Raw genomic sequence first — 21572 nt, 5'->3', positions numbered from 1 at the left:
CTCTTTCCCAGAAAACTACATATTCTCCAGAAGAAAGTAAGTCAGGAAAGAGATTTTCCTGCACTTCCTGAGAAACCAAGGTCATCACTCTTCCTATCATCTCGATTTTACTTTTGGCTGATGCCACAGCGCACCTCTTGAGATGATCATACTGTCTCCTTCCTCTGACCCTGATGAACAAGTCACTCTCCTCTTTGACTTTTCTCACCTCTTGCCTTTCTCTTGCATCAACCTATCCTCTGCCATATTTTTTAAATTTTATCCTTCAAGACTCAGCTTGAATTTAAACTCCTCTGTGGGGCTAATCCTCTACCTTCATAGAATTCTTATTTCTCTTACCATCAGTACCACATAGTTTAGCACAATTGTGTATTTGTATTGTTCTTAGATGGTGCTGTCTGAGTTCATCTGTTCTCCCCAGATAGATTTCCAGCTGTACAAGAACAGTGCCCTTGTCTTATATTTTCTTTGTATTTCCCAGAGGGTCCAGCACTCGGTAGATACTTAACCGAATGCCATACTTTATTGAAAAACACAAAGAAAGAACACCAAAGTGAAACAAGCACTCTAGTCCTGCCTCTGCCCTGAATCCATTTTATGACCTTGGGTCTTTATTTCACCTCCCTCGGCCTTAGTTTCTTCATCAATAAAGTACTTTATTGAACTAGATGATGATGAAGTAAAGGAGGAGGAGGAGGAGGAAGAGGAAGAGGAAGAAGAGGAAGAAGAAGAGGAAGAAGAAGAGGAAGGAGGAAGAGGAGGAGGAGGAGCCTGGGCCTTAGTTTCTTCATCAATAAAGTACTTTATTGAACTAGATGATGATGAAGTAAAGGAGGAGGAGGAGGAGGAAGAGGAAGAGGAAGAAGAGGAAGAAGAAGAGGAAGAAGAAGAGGAAGGAGGAAGAAGAGGAAGAGGAGAGAAGGAGAAGGAGAAGGAGAAGGAGAAGAAGAAAAGAAATTCAGCACTGTTTTCCAGGCATATAGATAACATAAATTTCTTTCATGTTATCAAACAATATTATTCTGTTAATTTCAAATACAGCTTTTGAATTCACCATTTATTATTCCAAGTTAAAAAGTAACTTTAGATTTCCTTGTTCTGGATGTTCCAGATAGTAGCTTAAACATCCCTGGAATCATCCCCATTCTTCTTCTACACTCATAGAAATGATAGATGACAGTGTTTAAAAATATTAATAAATATATAGCGGAACTCAAAAACAAAAGCAAAAAAATGAGAGTTCCAGTGACCAAAAAAATTATGATTTGTATGTCTCTCTTGAGAGAAAGAAAAGTTGACATACAGAAAACTCAGAAGTGAATATGGGCTGAATTTGAGGCTCAGAGAAGGCTAGAAATGGAGCTGGGCCATGCTGGAGAGGCTCGGGTGCTAAATTGTTGAAGTTTTATTCGAAATTGTCTAATTTTTTAAAGATACAATAGTGTCATATGTATTATGTGTAATTTAACATAAAATGTAAATATAGGGGAAAAAGTTCTGGAAGCAAATATGTCCAAAATGTTTTGTGATGATAGAATTATGAAAAATAGCTATGTTTTTTCTTTGTCCATTTCTGTACTTTTTAAGTTAAAACACAAATAACTACCACTCCATCTCTTCATGTCATTGCTCTACAGATCTGTCTTCACATCCTGCAATAATTGCCAAAACACATACAACCTGAGCTGTCAGCCCACAACCTCCATGTGGCTAAAAGACTAAAATCAGGGCCTGATAAGGTGAATCCAAACCAGAATGGGTGGCCTCTTCCAGTTGTCAATGGAGTCATCCTTGGGAAGATCAGGTGGGACCTTGTTTATGGTTTATGGCTCCTCTGTCCATTCCCCCATGGTATTCTTATATAACAATACAAACATTTTATCATTAAAAGCTAAAAACCCATTGGCTTCTGTTTTTGAGTCACTTCATTGTTTTGATGTCCTGTGGCAAAGAGTGATGAATGGGAGCCAGGCTGACTTAATCTAGTCTAAATATTCAGACCCAGAGAAGAGAATCCTCTGCAGCAGAATGCCAACCTCCATCTTTTAATTGCCTCGGCTCCTGATAGATTGGCTCTTACCCCCTTTGAATTCCTTTGTTGCGGAGGAGTTAAAATTCATGAGCGTCCCATGCCTGGGAAAATTTACTCCAGTGCTGCGATTTTTCCGAGCCAAGCTGGCCAACATCGCAAAGAGTCGGAGGTCTGTCAGGCCATCTGTTACATAATAGTCAACAATCTCGAAAATCTAGGGACACAGGGATGGGGAAAGCGAAGATGATGAGGCATTTAAACAGAACAGATTGCTGCCTTACTTACAGAGAAAAAAAAGAGAGAGAGATAATATGCTTTGATTGAAGCAGAGAGAAGCTTTATTAGCATAGGGAACAAAACAAACTTAAAAAAATGGCACCAATAAAGCTGACAGTCTAAAGAGGCTTGGTGACAGACCCCACGTTGAATTGGAGGTCACAGGGGCCCCAAATGTGATAGGGAGACACGCACACACAAACAACACACAATGTATGCACTCACACACAGACGCGAACACATCAGTGACATATGAGAGAAGCCAATTGCTGTTGGATTCAAACGCTAAATACAAGCCTATACTTGAATTTCAAAAGCTTACAAGGCCTGGGAAAGGCACCGTGCCTTAACCACCTTCTAAGCAAACCACCTTTATTATGGGGAGAGAAGAGTGAGGGCCTCCTTTGACTATTTCTACAAAGCACAGGCTTCACATTTGGCTGCTACTAGACTCTTAAGTTTCCCATGTAGCTGCCTATAAACATTATAATCTTTTCCAGATACAAGTCAATTTTTAGCAGTGACCTATAGCATTAGATCTGAGAAATACCATTTCTAAAGGAGAGAAATGAAACTAAAGGTAACAAAGAGTAGCGGGGAAAAGGGATGAGGACAATTGGGGAAAGAGAAGAAGTAACAAAATAAGATAAGGAAGTCTGGAAAAGGCATAATGTCAGTAGAGAGCCTCCAAAATAAAGTATGTTTAAAACTAGCTAATTGGCAAACAAAAATTGAACTCTAGTTAATGGTGTGTAGGCTGAAATGTTTGGAAAGAAGTCTATTAATGTTTGCAACTTATGTTGAAATGCATCTAAAAATAAAATGGATTGATGGATAGATGGATCACATTATAATAGAACAAATATTGATAAATGTTAAGTACAGATTCTGGGCTATGGATATATGGGCATGCACTGTACAATTCTTTCAATTTGCCTGTATTTTGAAAACATCCACAATAAAATGTTGAGAAAAAATAAATGAACATTGAGACTCCAAAAATTAAAATAGAATAAACACTAAAATAAAAATCCTAGAAATTTAAAGATATATATAATCAACTCCAATTTCCATTTTTCTTTAACCTGACATTGTTTTCAATGTAACTTGAAGTTTTAAAAAAAAAATGTATTAAAGACTGTGATTACAAAGTTTGAATGACTAGTTTTGCTGCTGTTGTTATCTTGTTATTGTTTTCAGTAAAATAAAATGAATGAGATTTGTAGAAGTCATAATTTGGTACAAAAAAGATTTTACTGTCACTTTCTGACAAACAGACTCTCTTTGAAATAAACAATACGAATTCTTAATTCCTCCTCACCGGCTCCTTCTCCTGACATAGTTATTTAAAAACAGACAAACAAACTCAGTTTAATACCTCTGATATTTCAGAGTACTAATTTGGAATGATTTTGGCAAATTTTACCCCAGTTAAGATCATTGTATCTGGTTTATTTTTCTTGCAAGCCTTCACTGGATCGAAATAACTAAACTTGTTAGGTGTATTTTTCATGGAGAAACTAGCCCTAAATTTAAGATTCTTGTATATCAAAGAGAGAGAGAAAGAGAAAACTTTTATTTCTAAAAGTTCCATTTGCCCATCTCTTTGAACTACACTATGAAATGAAGGTTTTGGTTTAGTAATGGGAGAAATCAGAAAAGAAAGGGAATTCAGAGGATAGAAAGACCTTCAAGTGCATTCGTCTGTGTGTCTCAGAAAAGGCTTAATCTGCACACTCAGAGCATTTTACGCCTAACTCAATATGAGCAGCAAACCACCTTTTCAGTAATAACTAATAGTAAGAAATAGAAATATATATTTTTTTTAACCAAGTGCACCTAGTCCAATTTTTAAGCACAAGGCATTAGAATTTCAAATGAAAACATAAGCGATTGCATTTAATATACAAAACCGCCTTGTTGGGTAACCTCCCAGCTCAGGATATAAAAATGCAAAAGGGGGCAAGGTTAGAGGCTTGGGTTGGTTCAAGAATATCTGCCTGCAAGCAGCACATTTTACACTGGAACGTGACAGGAGACAAGGTTATTGTCTGCAAGTTTTCGCCCCAGGGGATACAAAAGAGGAAAAAAAAATGTGAAAGTATTTGAGCAAATAGTTGACACTGTGGGGTGTCCTCTTTTCCAAGCCAGCAACCAATGCCTTGACCCATGAAAAGAGACATTGGTAGTTCAATGCTCACCAAATGGTGGGTTTGGAATTCAGTATTAGAAAATGGTTGGGTAGAAATAAATGCAATTTATAAGTGCAAAACAAGGAGGAGCGTCTGGAGGAGGCTGAACTCCCTGACGGTTATGCTTCCCGGCATTCCCAGCTTCTGATGCTGCTTTCTCCTTGCCAGAGTCACATCCCAGTCTTGAGATATCAGTGGGGTACCACATGAGACACCAAGAACCCAGGACAACTGCTCTTTGATGAGTGGCAGAATCTTGCGCCCAGTGGCTGATTGTTTCTGCATACTTGATGTAGACTTGCAAAATCCCACCCACTTTACACGACAGGAGTGAATATTCGTCTTATACTTTGTAACAAGTACCTCCAAAGGCTTGTGTTTCCAAATGGTGTCTACAAAGCCTTCCTCTAATAGGAGGAATTGTCTTTGAAGGATTCATCAGGTGAAATAACAGAAATGTGTGGGGAAATTTTATGGTAATTTATCCTCAAAAACACAAACAAACCAAATACTTGTTAAGACTCAGACTGCTTTAAGCATGAATCTCAGCTCTGTTATTTTCTACTTGTGAATATTAAGCTAGGTTTTTATATCTCTAGTCTCGGCTTTCTAGTCTATAAAATGGGGAGAATAATAACAATACTACTAATCATTAACATTATTATATTATCACAGGGTTATTGTGAAGATCAAATGAGTTAATCCAAACATAGCATATATCATACTGCCTCACAGTTAAGTGCGTAATACCTTCTTAATAACTTAATTATTGCTTTGTTCATCATTATTACTATCTTCTAGGTAGAAAGAAAATATAAATTTGAGTAATACATATTTATTGGGAAACTCCTGGCTAAAGAGTCTCAGGTATGTATTTTTGGACCTTGGCTTGAAATGCTTTTCAGTACATTTTGACTTCATCCTGTTCACAGGGGGAAAAAAAACTTGGAGGAAGAAGAGAAGAATAAATCTAAAAGAGTGTACTTGTAGGCAATGCAAAGTCTTTTATCTCTGCAGAGATTTGTGGCTATTTGCAGTTACCTTAGCAAGACTGAGGAAAGTCCCATGGTATTTTTCCATTTTTTTAGCCATATTTGAAGTAAAGAAGGTTAAGTCCCTTAACAAAAAATGAGAAACAGAGGCAGGCAGAGAGTAGTCTTCTGATTTTGCAGTGGCCTAGGCAGAGTAGTTGGCATCGGTTTTCATCACAGCAAGGCGAAGAGAAAAGCCTTCCACATGGATTTATTACGTTTGTGGGTTGAGCTTTAACATAACATTCCTCGTGATGCTAATAAGAAGCTTTATGGGTGTAGCATGATTTTGAGGGTGGAGAAAAATTTACTTAGCATTCACGACTTCATAAAAAGAAATCACATTGTCCATTTATATGTAGTCGGGGCTCTTAGTTGCAGGCAACAGAAACTGACTTGGACAACTTAAGCAGAAGGGAATATTTTGAAAGGACTGCTTAGAAGGTCCAGGTTTAGAACGAGAAAGAACCATGGGGATTCTGGGGGAATAAACTGTAAAAAGCACACCTTTGCTGCTTAAGATGCATGACTGACATCTCCATATAATTCTGTCCTTTCCTCAAGATTCACAATCCTAGGAGAGCATATCTAATTGGCTGAGGCTGATCATGTGACCCACTCCTTGTCTTGGGGCTGTGTTCTCATCAGCTCCAACACTAGGAGTAGGCACTGTTTTTTCCCATGACTACACCCAAGAGAAAATTATCTAGAAAAGCAATCAGGATGCTATGAGGATTGGATATTGGACAGCCAGAAAAGTCATTTCAACACTGTACTTTTCTAAACACTCCAAAAAAGTTATAGTTAAACTTTCTTATTTCTAATCATGGTTATTAATTACCTTTCACACATTTAAAAATAATTTCTATTTTTACTCCAAAAATGTATTTCTTAGAGTTCTGATTTTTCTAGTTCGAATTCAGTTAATTATGGATCTTTATTAGTCTCAAAGAGTCCTTGTGAGAAATAGTAGAGATGATCACAGTCCAGGCTCACCTCTATTGCTTTGAAAAGAATGCACCGAATTCATATTTTTTTGTATATGAAATTGACTAACATAAAAATGGAATAATAACCAGCAGTGAGAGGGTGTAGTGAACCAGCCACTCTTATACATTGTTGATAGAAGATGAAATTGATGCAGCCCATCTGCATGCAGAACAGTTTGGCATTGTGCATCAAAAGCTTTAAAAATGTCCACATCCTCTGACCTAATAATTTCATTTCTAGGAATTTAACTTAAAGAAAAAAATTAGTGTAAGTGCGAAGATATTTATTGCAACATTGTATAAAATTTTGAGAAATTAGAAACCATGAAAATATTCAATGAAAAATAGATTCGTTGATTAAACTGGGATATAACCATATAAGGAAATATTTTGCAGTCATTGAAAGATGTATGGAATTATTTGTTAACGTTTTAAGATATTTATGATATGTTGTTAAAAAAAAGGTTACAAAAGAGTACATGAAATATGGTGATATTTTGATTTAAAAATGCAAATGCAGTTTGGGGGTAAATATATGTAAGTATATAGAAAGAGAAGGAAAAAGTCTGAAAAGTTGCACATCAAAATGCTTAATGATAATCTCGGGTGGTGGGATTATGGATGATTTTTACATTTTTCTTTATGTTTTCTGTTTGACTTTTTTGTTTTTATTTGCTGCATGTAATTGAAACATAATAAAAGTTACAGCCTAACATAAATGAGCATGCAGACGCAACACCAATGTCACAGATACTATTTCAGAAATATGCTTTGTGTAAATTGTGCTTTTTAAGGGAAAAAATACATCTGCACAAGTTGAAAACATTTTCACGTGTTTATGAGACTGATTATAATTTTATTCATAATGTTTTTGTTCATATCATGAGGCTAGGAGTTTTTTTCAAAAATTACCTACTAGTACATAAATTGTGGTGTATGAGGAGAAGCTGTGCTTCATTTGATCTTGAGTAGAAGGAAGAAAGCTCTTGCATTTTGCCAAATAAACAGAAAGCCCACTAAAGCATCCAAAATTCTACAACCTAAATGCCATTCAGGCATTTAGATGTAATGTCAATAGATCGGTAGATAAAGTAGCAAGCAAAATGGCCCAGTCCCTTATTTCTAGAAGGACAAATTTGGTTCAAGGAACGTACTCATCTAGAGCATCTCAGGATGAATCTGTACACTCAATTTAAGACTTACTAGTCATTTCTGCTAATAAAGAGACCCACAAAGGATGCAGAAAAGCATTAACGTGTTCCCTGTGCTGTGGTCAAAATGAAATCTCAAAGGAGGAAAGTGGTTTGTCCTACTTCTTCTCCCTTTATCACAGCTTCTATCTTTCACTTTTCTAAACAATTATTTTCTAATTCAGATGCTTAATAAGAACCTTTAGGTCAATACGATGAAAGACATTTTGTGACATAAAGAACAAGCATTATGCCAAATTAAAGTTTAGGCCTTTGCTATGAATGAACCATTTTCTATATACAAATCCATGGCTATGACCCTGGGTGAAGCAGAGGTTAAAATTTTTTTTTTGGTTCTTTCTAATGAAATTTTCTCTCTCTCTCTCTTTTTTTTTTCCCCTGACAATTGTCCTTGTGTCTTGCAACTGAATGCGACCCACCACGGCTGGTTCTCTCTCTTTCTGCATCGCACAATAGTAGGAATTACACAAAGTGTGCTCTGTAAGGCTGCAATCGTGCGAGGCTGGTGTTCACTTGGAGTGTTGGTACAGTACATGTCATCTTGTTTAGGACCCCGGCCCCCTTTTCTATCTTGGCTTCAAAAAACCTTTTTCAGCCATTACAAGAGAAAACAAAATGTCCAGCAAAATGGCGGGGAGGAAGAAGATGCAGAGACAGTCTTTACCCAAGGTGCACGGACCAATGGCCAAAACAGCCTAATTCTGTGGTCGAACTTTTCATAAAGTAGAAACCACAGGACAAAGCTTATGAGATACAATGGGAGAGATAAATGTTGGTGGCATCCCCTCCCTTTTTTGTCATACAAAAGAGAGCCATTAAATTTTAAAAGGACAAGCATGGATAGTAGAATCGTTATCTTTTTTCTGTGTATTATTGATGGGTTACAATAACGTAGACAGATGGAAAAATGAATTTGCTTTATTCAATAAAAGCAAATAATGTAGGTTTGTGGAATTGGATCCTCACAGTGGTAAACCCGACATGATCAGGTTTATGTGTGAGTCTGCGAGAAGTCCAATCTAATCATCAACAGAAATTAGGTTATTTTAGATTCTTGCACTTAACTGCCCTTGCTGATAAAGGTTGTAACTGTAGTTATCACTGTACGCCTATATCAAGAGCCCTTGAATATCATTTTAGTGTCACCAATCTCAGACCAAAGTATGTTTTGCTTTAATCCAAGCCATTCTTATAGTTCTAATTATGTTTTAAAAGGTATAGTTTATAACATTGATTTGTTATGGTTTTGTTTGGCCCATACTGGATAGCAAGAACACCTATTTGGAAATTTTCTGCAAATCCCACTTTATTTACAGTTCAATGCTGTTCATTCCCCAAATTACTTCATAATTTGCCAACCTTGTTGGAAATATTCAAGCATTTTTGAAGAGTGTGAATAGAGAGGGTTCTTTTTCTTTCTATGGTTAGATTTACATCATAAAGACCATTTTTGATTTCCTCCTTGAGGTCTATGTCTTATTCTTTGGGTCTATGGACCATGAACTGAGCAGATGCTAAAAGAGGCTCACCTAGATACTGGGATTTGTTAGCAGATATAAATAATAGTGCTTTTTTTTTTTTTAAGAGATATCTTGGAGTAATTAAGAAATAAGTTGGCATTAGTTTCATATTATCTCAGTAATTCTTTAATTATCCCGTAATGTACATGGGAATAGATAACAGTTTCACTTTCCATGTGGGAAACTGAATACAGATTAAGTGTTATATAAAAAAAAATCACACTCTATCCTGCAACCTGGTTAAAAATTAGGGCTAGGAAAACCAGAACAAGCTCTCCAAGACATCTATGTAGCTAGAGAATTATTGTTCCTCGTTCCATTATCACTCAAGAAGGACTTTGTATATCATAGCATTTCCTGATACAGATTTATATGAAGACTACATGGCTGGGCAGTGAGAATAGTTGGTGTATAATCCCTGTTCTCACTTAACCTGAAAAACAAGTTTCCTTTGTAGTGGGTCAGGGAGCCCCAGTTCTTCACTACCTGCTACCTCAATGTTTACTTGTCTTCAAAAATTCATTTTGAGGTCCAGCTGAAGCAAAACCATTCTCAAAGATTGGACTGAAATTGCATCTTCCTTTCACTGATTTTTAAAGGAAAACTCTTGCTTAGAATTTTTTTCTGTAAGTAGAACAACTGAAATTGCCGTTCTAAATTTCAATCCAAAAAATAGTGATTCTTAAACTGTTCTCCCACAGAACACTGTATGATAAAGGTTAGCTCTAGGGCTTCCACCATTAAAAATCATATATTTAGGGTTGCTGGTTTAGCAAATAAAAATGCAGTATACCTAGTTAAATTTAAATTTCAGATAAAAATGATTTTTTTATAGTATAAAGAAATGTAAGTATGTCCCTTTGCCTTCTGAAAATATTCAGGAACTAATCTAGTCATGAAATTTAGATTTATTTTTATTTACTCTTTGTGATCTAAGTTCCTTTAGCAAAAAATAATTTTTAAAGCTGAGATTAATAAATCTGGGTATGTATATTTTGTCTCATAAGTATATCAATAAAATATTGCACACAACTTTTGTAAAGTAGCTGTCCTTATAGAATTAATTATTTTTGCACCTATATTAAAAATGTCAAGTTATCTCAAATCTAAGGAATTTATAGAAGTAAATCTTAGGGGACGAAATGTTAAATGAAAGTTTTTACGAACATATATGCTCCTAAAATTTAAGATAATAGCATAATTTAATTAATCTCTGTCACTGAGACTTTGAAAATTTTTTTCTCATTTAATCATTTAGTAGAGATTATTGAGCACCTGTTCTATGTCAGGCACTGGTTACATAAAGATAAATGAGGTAACATCCCCTCCTTCAAGAATCTCACAGTCGAAGAGACCAAAGAAGACACAGTTAAATTCAAGAAAGTGTCGTAGTTGCTAAAATACCTCAGAAATATCACCCGCAAATGTGTTACTTCTGCTAAAAATTCATGTTCCAGAAAACCAAAGTGCTTCTAAAACCAAGCAACTGGATAAAGCATTTTTAAAGTTAGCTTTTATTGAGTGTTTATTGTGGGCTAGCTGCTACACTAATTTAGGTTAATCCAAGGAAATCAAGGCCAGCAAGACAGAATCACTTGCCCAAGTACATGCATCTTCTGAAAGGCAGCCCAACTGATGCCTGCTACAAATCAGAGAAGTCAGGATACAGGATTAAGTCAAAGTGACTCACTATTTTTGTTTCTTCATGGCAGGTTCCCAGAGAGATCACCGATAGCAGAGAACCTATTTCCAATGCAAAGTGCTGGAATAGTCAGTATATTATTGAACCAATACCTGATTGTATCTTAATTTTTCTCTTCTGGATTGACCCATTATTTTTTTCCATCATCACCACTTTGCTCCATATAATCATCATAAATTACAGCCTAGAAGTCTTAACTTGTATATATAGATTTCCTCAGCATCAGTTAAATCACCTGAAGAGAGGCTATCTTTCAAAGTGATTAATACTGGCAGACACCCAGATGGCTCCACCAGAGAATTAATTCAAAATTTAAGAATGAAACAATACCAATTCTTCACAAAACTCTTTCAGAGAATATAAAAAGACAGAATACTTCCTAACACATTAGGAGGCCAGAATAACCTCAATGCTATAAGCCTACAAGATTATTTCAAGAAACAAAAATTACTGATCAATACCTCTCATAAAAATGGATGTAAAACTAATAAAACATATTAAGTTGAACTATATAAAATGACATTTATAGGTCAAATATGGTCAAATGCCAGCCATTTCATATGGTTCAAACTAACATTAGCAAATTAGATCTAGCTATCTTTAAGAAGTGTAGCATTATACTCAAGGGAGGTTCAAAAAATCAATATGATTCACATATAAATAAGAAAAAATTATTAGTCATTTTGACAGATGCAGATAAAGCATTTGATAAAATTTAACACCCATTCATGATAACGACTCTTAGAAAACTAGGTATAGAATTATTACTTAATAAAGAATATTATGGTAGGCAGAAGTCTAAGATGATCCCTCAAATTATTGTCCAATAGTGTGTATTCTATGTACAATTCTCTCTTTGAATATGGGCAGAACCTGTAAATATAATGGGATATCACTCCCATGATTGTTACTAATTAGTTGATGTCAAGTTAATCAAAAGGCAGGTTATTGAAGTGGGCTTGACTTTGAAGATGGTGGAAGGCAAATGGCAAGGACTTGAGTGTAGCCATTACGAGCTTAGAGAAACCCCCAAATGAAAGCCAGGAAGGAAAACAAAACAAAACAAAACAAAACATGGACCTCAATCTTACAATCACAAGGAACTGAATCAAGCCAGTGAAAGATCTTAGAAGAGGAACTAAAGCTCCAGATAGAAACTCAGCCTTCTGATACTCTGAATAGAAAATCCAGCCGAACTCTCGTAAGACATCTGACTTACAAAACTGTGAGATAATAAATTTCTGTTGCATTAAGTTGCTAAATTTGTGGTCACTGGTTATACAGCAATAGAAAATCAACTCAAATATGTATTCTAAAAATCCATGGGAACTATCATACTCAAAACAAATTCTGAAAACTTGCCTTTGAGATCAGGAATGCTCACTTTTATCATTTCTATTTAATATTGTATTGGCTATCCTAACAAATGTAATAAACAAAAAGAAATAAAAACCATTAAGGTTGAAAAAGAATGGCCAAAATCAGCCTTGTTCGCAAATTACGTGATTGTGCATCTAGAATATTCAAAAGAGCCTGCAACATTTAGAATTGACAAATAAATGTAGCAAGGTTGCTGGACACAAGGAAGGTCAAAATACAATCATAATTTTATTTTTATACAATACAATAATTATATTTTGTGGCTAGTAATCAACAAAAAGTAGAAAAAAAAATTAAAATATTTACAGTAGCATCAAAATAATCACATACAAGAAATATAATAAAGATGTGTAAGATTTTATACTAAAAGCTAAAAAAAATATTAAGAGAAATCCAAGATCTAAATAACTGGAGAGATATACCATGTTCATGAGCTGGCTCAATATTGTGAAGATATCAAGTCCCTATAAATTAATCTCTTTCCTTCTTCTCCCTCTCCCTTTCTCTCTGCTATGTCAGAAAGCAACAGGAAGAAGGCTGCTTGCAAATCAGGAAGGCTGCCCTCATCAGACATCAGATCTGCTAGTCCCTTGATCTTGGACTTCCCAGCCTACAGAATTGTGAGAAATAAACTTCTATTATTTATGCTACTCAATCTGCAGCAATTTGTTATAATAGCCTGAGGTGACTGAGACAAGCAGGTGTTTTTTTGTTTTTGTTTTTGATAAAATAAACAAGTTGTAGTTTAATTTGTTTATTTTTGCTTTTATTGCCTGTGCTTTTGGTGTTATTTGAAACAATCATTGCCAAGATCAACGACAAGGAGAATTTTTCCCTATGTTTTCTTCTAAGAGTTTTACAGTTTCAGGTGTTACAATTAAGTCTTTGATTTATTTCAAGTTGATTTTTTTTAATGGTGTAAGATATAGGTCTAATTTTATTCTTTTGCATATGGAAATCCACTTTTCCCAACACCATTTATTAGACTATCCTTTCTCCATCGTGTATCCTTTACAACTTTGTTAAAGATTAGTTGACCACATATGCATAGGATTATTTCTGAGTTTTCTATTCTGATCTATTGGTCTATGTGTCTGTTTTTACGCCACTACCATATTGTTTTGATTACCATAGCTTTGTAATATAGTTTGAAATTGGGATGTGTGATGCCTCCAGCTTTGTTCTTTTTTCTTGAGTACTTTAGGATGTTTACGGCCTTTTGTGGTTCTTTATGAAGGTTAAGATTGTTTTTTCTATTCCTTTAAAAAGTGCTATTGAAATTTTGATAGAGATTGCACTGAATCTGTAGATAATTTTGGGTAAGATGAACATTTTAACAATACTAATTCTTTTAATCCATGAACACAGGCTACCTTTCCATTTATTTGTGTCTCCTTAAATTTGTTTCATCAATGTCTTATAGTTTTCAGCGTACAGATCTTTCACGTCCTTGGTTAAATTTATTCATAAGTATTTTATTCTTTTTGATACTATTGTAAATGAGAATGTTTCTTAATTTCTTTTTCCTATTTTGGCAGATGAAGGCTCTTCTATTGAATGATTGATCTATATAATCACCAAGGCCAGTATGTACAGGTAAGAGAAGTGGTGCTTTATTTCTTAGTCTCTTATTCCCTGGACAATCTCAATAATTTCCTTCTTCTTGTCCTGGAGCCACTCTTTACAGCACTTACATGCTTCCTTGGTCTTAGACCTACGGGCCTCAGCCTAGTCAACCAGAATTTTCTTGTGAGCCTTGTCTGCCTTCAGATTGTGGATGTGTTCCATGAGAATCCACTTGTTTTTGAACACGTTACCCTTCTTTTTCAGGGACAGGCTGGGATACATGTGGCAGTCAGTCTTCTGAGATTCACGGTATCTTCTGAGCAGTTGACGAAGAATTCTCATCCTCCTCATCCAGGTTACCTTCTTGGGCATTCAAGCATTGGCAGTACTCTTTTGCTTACCTATGCTCATATGCTTGCCCTTCCTGCAGGCCAAGATGTTTTTCCCACATCAAGCTTGGGAATGGACAGTCACAGGCTTCTAGATGATCAGCCCATCTTTGACTAGCTTCCAAATCTGCTGATGAGAGTTGGCCTTGGCAATTTCTATCATTGGGGTCCAATTGGTATCACTGGGGTCCAATCAGACCTTCTTTTTGCCACAGCTCAGAACACTGGAGGCAAGCTTCTCTGTAGCCTAAGCGTGCTCATGGCTGCTGTTACAATGGCGAAAAGAAAGCCATAATTTCTTTTTCAGAGGGTTCATTGTTAGTGTATTAAAGCACAACTTATTTTGTATATTGATTTTGTATCCTACAACTTCATTGAAATCATTTATTAATTCTAACATATTTTTGGTGGAATATTTAGGGTTTTATATTGCCCTATTAAATTTAGGGTTTTGTCTAATAATATACAAAGTACTGTCATCTACAAACTGAGGAAATTTAATTTCTTTCTTTCCAATTTGGATGGCTTTAGCAAAGAAAACAATCAACAAAATACAAAGGCAACCTATAGAATGGCAGAAAATAATTGTAGACATATATGCGATGAGGGGTTAATTCCAAAGTGTATAAGAACACATACAAGTTAATAGCAAAGAGCAAAACAAAAAAAAAAAACAAATATTTCGATTAAAGAATTAGTAAAAGGTCTGAGTAGACATTTTTCAAAAAAAAAAGACTTATGAATGGCCAACACGTATGTGAAAAGATGTCCGACATAACTAATCATTAGGGAAATGCAAGTCAAAACCACAATCACCTCATACCTTTTAGGTGGCTATTATCAAAAACATAAGAGATAAGAAGTGTTGACAAGGATGTGGAGAAAAGGGAACCTTTGTTTACTATTGGTGGAAATTTACATTGGTATTAGAGAAAATTTTATAACATTATAGAAAACCGTATGAAAGTTCCTCAAGAAATTAAAAATAGAACTACGATTGGATCCAGCAATCCTACTTTTGGGTACATATCCAAAGGGAATGAAATCAGTATCTCAAAGATATTGAAGTATCCCATGTCTATTGAAGCATAATCCACAATAGCCAAGATATGGAAACAAGCTAAGTTTTAATTGACAGACAAATGGACACAGAAAATGAGATATATAATGGAATATTATTCAGCCACAAAGAGAAGAAGATCCTGCATTTATGACAATCTGGATGAATCTAGAGGACATTATACTAAGTGAAATAAACCAGACAGAGAAAGACAAATACTCTAAGATCTCACTTGGAATTTAAATGTAGAATTTAAAGAAGTTTAGTTCACAGAACCAGAGAGTTCAATAGTGGTTACCAGGGGCTGGGGATTGGGAGAAATGGGGAGATGTCGGTCAAAGGGTACAAAGTTTCAGTTATAAGGTGAATTAATTCTGGGGATCTAAATGTACAGCATAGTGAGTATAGTTAATACCGTATTCTATATTAAAAAGTTGCTGAGAGTAAATCTTAAGTGTTTTCAACCATATGCCAAGAAATGGTAACTATGTGAGGCAATGGAAGGTTTAATTAACTTGATCGTAATAATCATTTCATGATGCATACATATATTAAATCATCATATTGTAGTCCCTATATATAATTTTTGTCAATTATATCTCAATAAAGCCAAGAAACAAAAATAAAAACAAAGCAAAACAATAAACAAGTTGTTTTAAAATTCATATGCAGAGGCAATGGTCCTAAAAGAGTCATGAAAAGGTAATTGTGGCACATCAGCGAGGGAAGGGGGGATAAATTTCTCAATAAATAGTACAGTGTCAGTTTAATATCACAATAGAAAAATGTATTTTAACTCCTACTTTACACTGTATACAAAATTAGATTGTAGATGAATTGTAGATTTAATTATGAAGAAGAAAACAATAAAGCATTTAAAGAAAAACTGATCGCAGGAGGACATCTTCCTGATTTGGGTGTAGCAAAGTTTTTTTAAAAAATATAAGGCAAAACTATAAAAGGAAAACATTTGTTAAATTCAACTTTACTATAACTAAAAATTTATGTTCCTCAAAAAATACAAATAAGAGTTTTAAAAAACTCTGCAGAGAAGATATTTTCAATGCATATATCCGACAGAGAACTCATATCCTGAATAGATTTTAAAAATCCACAAATCAATAAGAAAAAGAAATACTTCCTAATAGAAAAATAATTAAAACACTTGAACAAATACTTCACAAACGAGTATACTCGAATGGCCAATAAACTTATGAAAAGATACTTAAATTTGCTTGTCATCAGAGAAATTCAAATTAAAACTATGACATACCCATTAGAATGATTAAAATGAAAAAAGACAAAAGACAAGGATATGGACAAGGATATGGAGCAACTGAAACTCTTGTGTACTAATGGCAGGAGTGTAAATTGGTACAACCATTTTGGAAAACTGTTTGGGAGTATTTATAATATCTGAATACATGCATATTCCATGACCCAGCATTTCCACTCCCAAGTGTATGCCTAATAGAAATTAAAACATATGTCCACCAAAAAACAAGCGCTAAAATATTTCACAGTATCACTATGTATAATGGTAAAAAAATGGAAATTCTCAAATCTCCATCAACAGTTGTAAGTAAATTGTGGTACATTCACACAACGAAATACTACACAATGGTGAGAATGAATAATCTGTGAGGACACACAAAAAATGTGGATGAATCTCAGAAAAATATAATGTTGATAAAAGAAGCCAGATACATGAGGTCAGGCTACCTGATTCTTATTTACATGAAAAGTACAAAATAGGCAAAATTAGTTGATGCTGACAGATGTCAAGATGGTGACTACCCTTGTGGGAAGAAGTGACTGGAATGAGGCGTGAAGCTTAGGGAGAGGTCTTTGAAAGGTTGGTATGTAATGTTCTATTTCTTAATGGAGGTGCTGATTACTCAGATGGGCTAAGTTTGTAAAAACTCATCAAGCTATGCAATTATATATGCATTTTTCGGTAAGAATATTTTACTTCGATAAAAAGTAAAATTAAAAAATTAGCAAACAAAAAAAGCAACACCTTGCAGGCTGTCCAGGTATCTACACTAATCATAATCAGCCTGGAGGGATGTTTTCAGCAAAAGGAGGAAGCTCATTCACACTGGGTGACAGGATCTCTAGTTTTAAATTCTATCAAAAGTTACTTGCAGAAATACAAAAAATATGAAAAAAAGTTTCAGCCTAATTAATAGTCAGACAAATGCAAATTAAGTGAAGAAATATCATTGTTACTTATCAAATTAGAAAGTTTTTTTAAGGGAATAGTGAATACTAATAAGGGTGCTATGAAAGCGTGCTGATTTGTGAGTGAGGATACAAATTGATTTAGCCCCACTTGGGAAGCCCCACTTAGATATCTACATAGCAGGTATCTAAAAGTTATTTTTATTCTTTAAGGTAGTAATTCTTCTTCTGGGAATATAAACCAAAGAAATAATATAAGTTACAAGAAAAAGCCTATGACCAAAATTGTATATTAAGGCATTATTTATAATGGTGAAAGAGAGAAGATACATATTTGACAAAAAGATAACAATTAAGTAAACCCTGGCACTGCCATCTATTCAATAAAACATTAGGTAATCGTTAGATATAATACAGGACTTTGCAAATACAGAACCACGTTTGACTGGGTGAGTTTGGGAGGAGAGGTGGCAAGTATGTCTAAATGGCATGGGACCTCTAGTAAAGCTGTAGTAAAACTTGGTTACAGATGTTGATTTTGGCCCACGACTATCCCTTCTAGATGAACCGTGAGGGCACTAATAACAAAGGCTCTTCAAATCACTCACAGTTAAAGAGAAATAATGAGCCGATTTTGTGAACTGGGATGGTGGGCTTAGCAGGAAAACAATGGGAGTGTATAAAAGCTGCTGCTCCTTGTCTGATGGCCTCTTCCTCTCTCAGAGAACCCAGTAGAATGCTCGGATTGTTCATGCACATTATTTCTGAAGAATTTACTAAGGCTATTCGCTAGTGGGTCACAATTTTATATATATATATATGCCTGTTTTGAAGAAAGTTGACCTTTGCAGTCTTCCATGTCTCGTGTTTATTTTTTCATTAATATAAAATAGATTTTTTCTAATTTATTATTAATGTTCGATAATACAGTAATCATTAATGAATATTATTAATATCAATAATTATATTAAGTACTATTATGATCGTAATTTTTATTACCTATTTGTTCAAGGACTAGGGTTTACTGCCTTTTAAGCAGGTCAAATCTGAAAAATCATTGTTTCCAGATCAGTTGGCATATTTCAAAGGCCAGGCCACAGTTTCTTTTGACGTTAAAACGCATAACTTGTTTAACTCAGACACAAAAACTTACCTGATGTATGCTTCTATTCATGTATCTGTAAAAACAGCTCCAACTAATCTCTAACGTTATAAGTCAGGATGGCGATCGGCAGTGGCAGTGACTGGAAAGAACCATGAAGTGGGCAGGGTCTGTAGAGTGCTGAATTGTTCTTCTTCCTCAGTGTGGGTGCTGATTACAGGAATGACTTCTGATTGTAAAAGTTCGCTGAGCTGTCTGCTTCTAAGGGCACTTTTCTGCATAAACGTTACACTCCAACAAAAACTGAACTAGAGAGGTCATTTGTTCAAATCCCTGTCAATAAGTGATTTACATAAAAATTACTATCTATGCTAAATGGTATGGAAATTTAGAAATTGTAATGTTATAAAACTGTATTTTACTTATACCATAAACTTTTCCCTATTCATCACTGAATCAATTTTACTAAAAAAGGTTTGCTGGGTACCCACTAGATGATTAAGTACCCCCAAACCTTTACTGAGTACCAGCCCATATCCTCCCAGAGGCAGTCAGACTCATACCCAGCTAGTCTTGATAGCCCAGAGGATTTCCATGTCCGTGAGAAAATAGAGTTCTGGAACTCAAGTAAACTATGACTTGGATGAAGCTACCCAGATATGTCATCGTAACCTGGGGGCTAAAAGTCAGATTGCCTCATTTTGTTCTGGGCACAGTGTCTGGGTTTGAACCCTGGCTCCACCACTCATTAAACAATTACATCGCGGGACAATTTGCTGAACTTTAGTTTCTTCAGAAATAACTGGTAGCAACAATCCTCACTGAGCTGTTTGGGAGACCAAAATCCATACCCTGCGTGAAATGTTGAGCATAACATCTGGCACACCCGAGTGCTCAGTTTTTACTTGTCCTACTCCACTGGATCTCAGACTCAAAATGTGTGATGAATACTGTCCCTTCCCATGGTGGCGCAGGCTTCTCACTCTTGTCATTGCATGATTTTAACTCACGGGATTCCTTTTAAAGTCCCCCTCAAGTCTTGTAGAATGTCCTCATTTCTTATCTCACATCCCAAACTAGAAGAAAGATCTTAGGACCTCCAAATATTTAAGCGTGGGAAAGACTAACTTGGGGAGGTGTCATTTTAAAGTTGTTCCAGGGAAACAGCCTTCCCACTAGCATGTTCCAGAGCAAGTTCTGCCCCACGTTGTTTCTATAAGGTTCTCATCAAGAAGAGCCTCCTCTGGTCAAACATATTTTTTAAAACACTGCTATCACCTCCCTCTCTTGGACATTCTCATGTGCCTCGACATAAGAAAGGCTTGAAAAGATCACACAGTAAAGAAACCTACTTGTCTGGATCTTACATAGTATTGCTGCCATTTATTTTACCAGGGACCCTTCGATAACATTCTGGAATTTGCATTCTTAGAAAAACAAGTTGGAAATGGAGGAAGATATCAAAAACAACAATGAATGATGCTACCATTTCATTTTCCCAAATTCTCAGAAAAAAAAATTATTTTTTAAAATGCTTTCTTGGTAATATTGGCCACAGTTAAGATCTTGTTTTGCAAACGACCTAACCTGGCCACATAAGTGAGGTCTTGCAGACTCAGGATGGTTAGAGGGGTCCTGTACATCTAGATGACCTGTTTGTTTGTCAACAACTTTATTTGTTTATTAAAAACAAATAGATTGAGTTTGATTTTTCAGAAAAAGTTGTCTTCTTTAGAAAACAGATCATTCAACTTCATTCTACATCAATAACCTTTCTCCTCTTGTTCTCTCTTTGTGTAGTAATCTACTAGAGAATCTGTTCCCACAGGTTTGGGGAAGAAAAAAAACTCTTCCACTCCCCCAGCGGCCCTCCCCCTGTGCCTTCTAATGCCCCTAAGCAGCTGGTAGGGTTTATTGCTCTTTCCCCGACATTGGCTTCGTTCTATACACGGAGTAAGATTGATTATCCTCATTCTAAAATGTGAAGATCCAGCATGTGCCTTTGTCTTGTTTCCCCCCGAGAATGAATTGGCATCAACAGCCCTCGGTAAAGAGGCGGCATCTTTTGGGCCACGAGCAGTGACAGCAACAGTATGGGGCAGGCGTGCAGGGGCCATGCCACCACCCACCATCCCGGTCAGCCTCTGTCTTGAGCTCAGTATCCACCAGGGCAAGCTGCTGCCTCACCAGACTGTGCCATGCAAAGACTACCCAGGTCTAAACCTCCTGCAGGGCCTACTTTTGCAAGACTAGCCAGGGGGAAGCTGTAAGCATAGCTTAAATGGCCTTTTATTCAAAGACACCTTCAATTACAACTCTGAGGCTACACTGATGTTGAGATGGATGTGCCTCTGTGTGTGCGTGTGTGTGCACACATGCATGCATGGGTGTGCATGCACATGTGTAGACAATGCATGCAATGTCTGCACATGTGCACACATATGCATACAATGTCTGCCTGAGTGACCCCAAAGACAGGCTGTACAAACCTGGCACATTAGGAGACTCTCGCCAGGCTCTTATTTTTTGTTTCACCAGTTTGGCTGAAATAACAACTCAGAATCCCCACAGTACTGAACCATCATTCCAGAGCCAGCCGAGGTTTGGAACATAAAGAGAGCTGAATGAACCAGCATGTAGGCAACCCAGGGAAAGTAATTGTTCTTCTTAGCAGCACGGCTGTTTCTCTGCTTAGCATCTGAACAAGTTAATTTGGAGACATGGCCTTCTGGAAAGAAATGGCGCTCATCTCAGCATCCCGTGGATTCACGGGGAGAGATGCCCTTTCACCAGTAGAGACAGTAAATTATATTTGCAATCCATTTCTATTGAAGGGAAAAAAATTTCTTCTCTTCCCTCAGAGCCACTCTCTTTTGCCTGTTGGCACCATTTAATACCAGTTGTCCAACTTCAGGGGTCACTTTTTGCTCACACCAGT

At 36.0% G+C, this 21572-nt stretch overlaps 1 pseudogene; it reads right to left on the bottom strand.

The window, feature by feature from the left end:
- Nucleotides 1–13946: 13946 nt before the first annotated feature.
- Nucleotides 13947–21572, bottom strand: part of LOC102889577 — a 27845-nt pseudogene continuing 20219 nt past the window's right edge.

The sequence above is a fragment of the Pteropus alecto genome, unplaced genomic scaffold, assembly GCF_000325575.1.
Source record: "Pteropus alecto unplaced genomic scaffold, ASM32557v1 scaffold94, whole genome shotgun sequence".
NCBI lineage: Eukaryota > Metazoa > Chordata > Mammalia > Chiroptera > Pteropodidae > Pteropus > Pteropus alecto.
This window is presented reverse-complemented; position numbering and strand designations above follow the sequence as displayed.